Here is a 7,918-nt window from a genome sequence, read left to right as displayed (position 1 = left end):
CTACATTTGCACTCACTGCACATAGATTTTTCTATTGTGTTATTGACTGTACGTTTGTTAATCCCATGTGTAACTCCGTGTTGTTGCTTTTGTCGCACTGCTTTGCTTTCTCTTGGCCAGGTCCCAGTTGTAAATGAGAACTTGTACTCAACTGGCCTACCTGCTTAAATAAAGGCGAAATACAAATAAAATAAATACAAATTGCAGGGGTAGCAGAAAAATACCGAAGCGTAATGTGTGGGCCCTGTAGTCATTCGAAAAGTGAGTGTAGGGGCAATATTTGTTACATTTGTGATAGGAAAGTATGGGGAATTCACTTATTCTAACCAATTAAACTATAAACAATGGGATTTTCTCGGTCTGGTTAATACATTAAACGGCTTGAAACATTTTTTTTTCCGCAGTGTGAGTTACTAGTAACATAACTAGTAATAACTTAGTGTTAGGGTTCCATAATTTAGGGTTTCCATCAAATAAAAAAATCACTGCGGAGTAAATGTGACGTAATGAAGGAATCTCCTCCCTCAAATACACAGGCATTAAGTATGTTTCTCAACCAAGGAGAGGAGGTAACATCGAGATCCTACTACTACAAAGGGAGGCTTACTGGATATCCTGTCTTAAAACATTGACCCCTAGTGGTCTGAATATTGACTTTGATCTCAGACCCTTCTTATGAACAATTCTTTCATGTTCTTTCCACAGATTATTAGCGTACACCTAAAATGTTCCTCCTGTTGATGATGCATTAATATGCATTAAGGTTGAACCAAAATACTACATGTAACAAATGTGAAAATGTGAAATTAAAAACGAAACAATTAAATATGTTAACATTTATGTATGTGGATGCTAATATTATGTACAATATTCAATTATGTTTCTATATGATAACAATAGCCTAATATACACTGCTCAAAAAAATAAAGGGAACACTAAAATAACACATCCTAGATCTAAATGAATGAAATATTCTTATTAAATACTTGTTTCTTTACGTAGTTGAATGTGCTGACGACAAAATCACACAAAAATTATCAATGGAAATCAAATTTATCAACCCATGGAGGTCTGGATTTGGAGTCACATTAAAAATTAAAGTGGAAAACCACACTACAGGCTGATCCAACTTTGATGTAATGTCCTTAAAACAAGTCAAAATGAGGCTCAATAGTGTGTGTGGCCTCCACGTGCCTGGATGACCTCCCTACAACGTCTGGGCATGCTCGTGATGAGGTGGTGGATGGTCTCCTGAGGGATCTCCTCCCAGACCTGGACTAAAGCATCCGCCAACTCCTGGACAGTCTGTGGTGGATGGAGCGAGACATGATGTCCCAGATGTGCTCAATTGGATTCAGGTCTGGGGAACGGGCGGGCCAGTCCATAGCATCAATGCCTTCCTCTTGCAGGAACTGCTGACACACTCCAGCCACATGAGGTCTAGCATTGTCTTGTATTAGGAGGAACCCAGGGCCAACCGCACCAGCATATGGTTTCACAAGGGGTCTGAGGATCTCATCTGTGAAGAGCACAGGGCGCCAGTGGTGAATTTGCCAATCTTGGTGTTCTCTGGCAAATGCCAAACGTCCTGTACGGTGTTGGGCTGTAAGCACAACCCCCACCTGTGGACGTCGGGCCCTCATACCACCCTCATGGAGTCTGTTTCTGACCGTTTGAGAAGACACATACACATTTGTGGCCTGCTGGAGGTCATTTTGCAGGGCTCTGGCAGTGCTCCTCCTGCTCCTCATTGCACAAAGGCGGAGGTAGCGGTCCTGTTGCTGGGTTGTTGCCCTCCTACGGCCTCCTCCACGTCTCCTGATGTACTGGCCTGTCTCCTGGTAGTGCCTCCATGCTCTGGACACTACGCTGACAGACACAGCAAACCTTCTTGCCACAGCTCGCATTGATGTGCCATCCTGGATGAGCTGCACTTCCTGAGCCACTTGTGTGGGTTGAAGACTCTGTCTCATGCTACCACTAGAGTGAAAGCACCGGCAGCATTCAAAAGTGACCAAAACATAAGCCAGGAAGCATAGGAACTGAAAAGTGGTCTGTGGTCACCCCCTGCAGAACCACTCCTTTATTGGGGGTGTCTTGCTAATTGCCTATAATATCCACCTGTTGTCTATTCCATTTGCACAACAGCATGTGAAATGTATTGTCAATCAGTGTTGCTTCCTAAGTGGACAGTTTGATTTCACAGAAGTGTGATTGACTTGGAGTTACATTGTGTTGTTTAAGTGTTCCCTTAATTTTTTGGAGCAGTGTATTTAATATGCCATAAACTGTTTTTTAACAGTTTCACTAATGCATTCTAATTACCTTAATCATTATGACACACCCCTCACTATTGTCATTGGTTGCACTAATTGCACTGTTTGTCTTCTTAACCTGGTTAAAGTATTCATGACATTACCCTGAAGAAGGCACAGTGATGCCGAAACGTTGGTAAATACCCAATAAATTACTTGGAGTTTATATATGGAGTGTGTGACTCTCTTTATTTTTGATAGTTTATGTCTCAACGAAAAATATAATCTGTTGCCAGATCTGTTTCCAGATCAATGAATGTCGATTCAACTCGTTGACTGCTAAATCCCCTTTGCGCATGTGAAATATTTGCAAAGAAACACTATTTTCTGGTAATTGTGTCGTTATCATGTGCCAGATGTTAAGACAACGAACCATTATAATTGTGTTGTTTGCGGGATTTACTGGTAATTTCAATAGCATTTGGTCCATGTTACTGACTGAATTTAAGTTGAGGGCAGAAAGAGGCTCAGGTATTGTGAACTATTTTAACTCCCATCGAAATGCATCTTTTCCCTCGGGAATTGGCTGATGTATTTTGTGGATTTGGTGCATTATATGTTAATCTTATAATAATAGACGTTTAATGAGTGTGAGGCAGAAAGGAAATATCCAACAGAGGTTGGTATTAAAAATATAGAGTAATATTGTTATGTTAGACTACAATGAAAACATTGTCTTCTAGTAAGGAGAGAACAATCATGAGTGTTAGCCATTTTTGTTTGTTTTTGCCATATGATTTAACACACACACACGCACGCACACACACACACACACGCACGCACGCACGCACGCACGCACGCACACACACACACACACACACACACACACACACACACACCAGCATGCACACACAACTTACTGGTTATGAATATGGGTTAGTGCCGTGGTATCTTAAAGGGGCACACACATGGCATTTTCTAAAGTCTTTATTTTATGAGTTTTAATATAACACGTGAATTATTTTGATAAGAAATGTACTGGAAACTAAATGTAAACATGGGATACGAAATGTGTGAAATGTTTGACTGTTTTTTATTAATCAGTCTAATGTAATGAGAAACGTTTCTTTGAAGGTTTTGTATGACCTCTGTATGACCTCTGTGTGGTTTGATCACCCTCACTGGAAAGACATTTGGATGATGAATTTAACCCTCCTTCTGTGATCTGGTCGAATTGGACCAATTTACACGTTTTCTCTTTAATTTGATTGTCAGAAGGTTCCATGACTTTGTCCACACAGGGCATCTGAACACACACAAAATACATTTTGATGATTTCCATTACATTTTGGGTGTTTTATTTAACTTTTGTACACCTGTGGTCATTTCTAATGACGGGTCATTCGAGGTGAATGGGTGAGACTACAATTAGTGCATAAATCTAAGTTCGGGCACATGCCCATTCATCAGATGGACACACTTCCTCTCCCAGACCCCCACATGCATGTGTGTTTGAGCACACACACACACACACACTCACACCTCACTCCCCTTCTTGGCTTCCATGGCATCCCCCACGGGAACCTTTCCCAAATATAACCTTTCCTCCATGGGAACCATACCTGTTGGCATTCTCACAAACAATCTCAACATTGTTTCAATAATATATAGAACTTTTCTAACAGCTCTGGTATATAAAGCTTTTTTGAGGCCTTTCTCACAATTCATTCTGTGGCAGCACAATGACCAAACAATATACTGTATGTGAGGCTCTTGATCATATCTTTGATCATGACACTGGTGAGGAGGAGAGAGATGTTGTTAAACTTTGACACAAAATAGTCTGTGATAAATAGCACAGTAATGTTTTATCTGAGTATTTGTTATAGTCAAAATAATCCATACGTTGTTTGAGCTCAGGTCAATGAGGCCTACAGGCCATAAATAGCAAAATAAAAGTCATTTTCAAAAAAAAAACATGTCATTTTCACAATAACTTAAGTTGATAAAAAGATGTAACACAACATTAGGTGATAATATATGTATTATTATGGATTTATAATCAGCTATAATGGGGAGGTCATTTTGGACCGGGAACACAGAATGAATTAACATGAAACGATCAGAACAGGAGGGTTAGGTAACTTGTAATACTGCTAATTATGCTAATTATGATTATACTGTAATTATGAAGTTTACAGTTCATAGCCATATTTGTGATTCTGACCAATGGGAAGAAGAAGAGGGCATTGCCTTTGACTAAGGGTAAACTGTTTTAACCTATTCTCCTATGACTGTATGGGTGTAATTATTTTATTTTATAGAGTTATTATAGGTAGTGATTCTTATTCGATTTGTTTTTGTTAACCATTAGTGGTGGTGTTTTGTTTCACATGACTCACATTGTCAAAATGGGGGCGTTACCAGTCCTCTGAGGTTTTGAATGTATGTTTTCACACCTTGAGTGATATGTAGGAGTGTATTGAGTGATATGTAGGAGTGTATCAAGTGATATACGAAGAAGTGTAATTGTTGCGTTTGTTTTTGTTTCAATACTAATCTCACCAGATTGGGTCTGTTGGATGATCGAGATTACTCCCTAAGGATTAGTCCTCTGACTTCCTGACTTTGAGACTCTGCGATGAGGTTGACAGTGTGATGGGGAGTGTAAGCCAATTTGAAAAAATAGTTTCAATAGAATGTGTTATTCTCTTTCACAAATGTTTAGGCATTGGTATTTAGAATAATTTGTAGAAGTGCACATTTGTAGTATAGTCAAATGTTTGTCTGGATTTTCTGAATCAGAAATGATCTGAGCTAAACTGTTGTTCTGTTATCGTGAAAAGTGACATCAGATGGTGTCTTGACGCATAGCAGGGATAATTTGCCCGAGAACGTGTGTGAACCTCAAAACCCCCTCTAAACGGCTGAAGAAGAGTGACAAAGGTGTTCAATACAGCCCTGTCCTCACCACTGCTCCCGAGAGAGACGTGAGTCCGAGCCAGAAATCGACGTACAGCATCCAATCGAAGCTATCAACAGTTTTTTCTCTCATGCTTTTTTCACTCAGGAGTGTAAGCATGGAGAGAGATCCGTTCCAAAACATATCTTATGTTGCTGGTATACTGGTTGACATGTGGACAAGACATAATGGGGTGGTGAAGGTGGTGGCGGCCCAGGTGAGACATTGAAATTGAGACATTATCATTGGCCATCCACTTTGAACTATGAAGCTATCTGAAGAAGAACCAATGAAGACACAACAGAAGGAGGAGTGCCGGGAGGAGGAGGAGGAGTAGGAAGAGGAGGAGGAGGAGGAGGAGGAGGAGGAGGAGGAGGAGGGGGAGGAGGAAGAGGAGGAGGAGGAGGAGGAGGAGGGGGAGGAGGAAGAGGAGGAGGAGGAGGAGGAGGAGGAGGAGGAGGAAGAGGAGGAAGAGGGGGGGGGTCAACCGTGCCTGTATTTATTTATTTGGGGTGTCAGGTTGATTGTGGAGGTCTGCACACTGCGAAATGTATAGTTATTTTAGACTAAGAATGGATTGAGATACCGATCTGTCATTAACGTGCCGCTCACGGCAGTGAAAGACAGGGATAAACGGGGTCTGTAATGTAAAACAAAGTTAATGCTGGTAATAAGTAGTACAAACTATCTATATATGATCCCGTTTGTAAATGTACAATCTAACTATATTAGTGTGTGCTAAGTTGACTATGTTATCATAATTCTAATGTTAATGTTAGTGCATCAATACACATGGCTTTCTGGATGATACAGTACAATTGACTTGAGCATGTTTTAAGTATGTTTATAACTATGTAAGTGGACTAGCAGTAGTGACTAACGTGCTATGGATTAGATAGAATGATTAATTGTGCAAAATGTATTTGTAGCCAGAGGCTGAGTACATACGGGGACAGAATGTTTTGCATAAGAGTGTGCCAAATGATTGGTGACCATTGCTGTACATTCATACCCCAGGGTGAGGGTAACTTAACTATTGTAGTGGAGCATCTGAAAGAGCTCAGCGGTGATTGGAATCTGTTTGGATGGGTTCAGTCATTATTTGGTGTTATGGGAGCTGTAATATTTCACTGGTTGATTTACTGGCTTAGTTATATATATTTTTTTACAATAATGCTGATTATAACTTGTGTTAAGAAATTGTGCAGCAAAGCCGTTGAGAGTATTCTTGCCATGCCATTACTGACCCCTGAAGGAGACGCCTCAGAACCCTATTTACCTGATTTATTTCCTATGTCTGATTACATGTCTGATAAGGACTATGATAATCCATAGCACCAAGGTTAAAACATAAAGTTAATGGTGCAGCATGTCCATAGGCCATGCTCACGGCGGGAGTTATGTGAATGGTGCTCCCAAGGTAGAGTTAAGTGCCTATCGTCACGGTGACCCTGTGGCAATACGGACAGTGGTGATAAAGTATGTACTGATGTTTGAATTCATTTGAAGAGTTGAAACTCAATGACAACGGAGGTCATTTACAATTGTATTGTATTACGTGTAAGAAAGTATTTGACATGTTTTGTATTTGTATTTGTAATTTTTATGGATCCCCATTACTCTTCCTGGGGTCCAGCAAAATTAAGGCAGTTTATAAAATTTTATGCAATTTAATACATTCACAGATTTCCGAAACAAACTGTGTGCCCTCAGGCCCCTACTACACCACTACCACATACCTACAGTACTAAATCCATGTGTATGTATAGTGCGTATGCTATCGTGTGTGTGTGTGTGTGTGTGTGTGTGTGTGTGTGTGTGTGTGTGTGTGTGTGTGTGTGTGTGTGTGTGTGTGTGTGTGTGTGTCTGTCTGTGCCAATGTTTGTGTTGCTTCACAGTCCCCTCTGTTCCATAAGATGTTTTTTTATCTGTTTTTTAAATCTAATTTTACTGCTTGCGTCAGTTACTTGATGTGGAATAGAGTTCCATGTTGTCATGGCTCTATGTAGTACTGTGTGCCTCCCAAAGTCTGTTCTGGACTTGGGGACTGTGAAGAGACCTCTGGTGGCATGTCTTTTTGGGTATGTATGGGTGTCCGAGCTGTGTGCCAGTAGTTTAGACAGACAGCTCGGTGCATTCATGTCAATACCTCTCATAAATAAAAGTAGTGATGAAGTCAATCTCTTCTCCACTTTCATCCAGGAGAGATTGACATGCACATTATTAATATTAGCTCTCTGTGTACATCCAAGGGCCAGCCGTGCTGCCCTGTTCTGAGCCAATTGCAATTCTCCAATTGGCTCCTTTTTTTGTGGCACCGAACCACACGACTGAACAGTAGTCCAGGTGTGACAAAACTAGGACCTGTAGGACCTGCCTTGTTGATAGTGTTGTTAAGAAGGCAGAGCATTGCTTTATTATAGACAGACTTCTCCCCATCTTAGCTACTACTGTGTCAAGATGCTTTGACCATGACAGTTTACAATCTAGGTTTGAAATAAAAATATATATATTTTTAAATAGGTAAGGGTAGGCTCCATCTTTGTTCTCTGCTTTCTCAGCCTCAACAGAGAATACATTATTTAGTTTCCATTATCAAACAGGTAGCATAGTGATTAAGAGCAAGTAACCAACGAATATTTGATTTGAATCCCCGAGCTGACTAGGTGAAAAATCTGCCGATGTGCCCTTGAGCAAGGCA

The sequence above is a fragment of the Oncorhynchus mykiss genome, chromosome 19 (genome assembly GCF_013265735.2).
Source record: "Oncorhynchus mykiss isolate Arlee chromosome 19, USDA_OmykA_1.1, whole genome shotgun sequence".
Taxonomy (NCBI): Eukaryota; Metazoa; Chordata; class Actinopteri; order Salmoniformes; family Salmonidae; genus Oncorhynchus; species Oncorhynchus mykiss.
Note: the sequence above shows the minus strand (reverse complement) of the source record.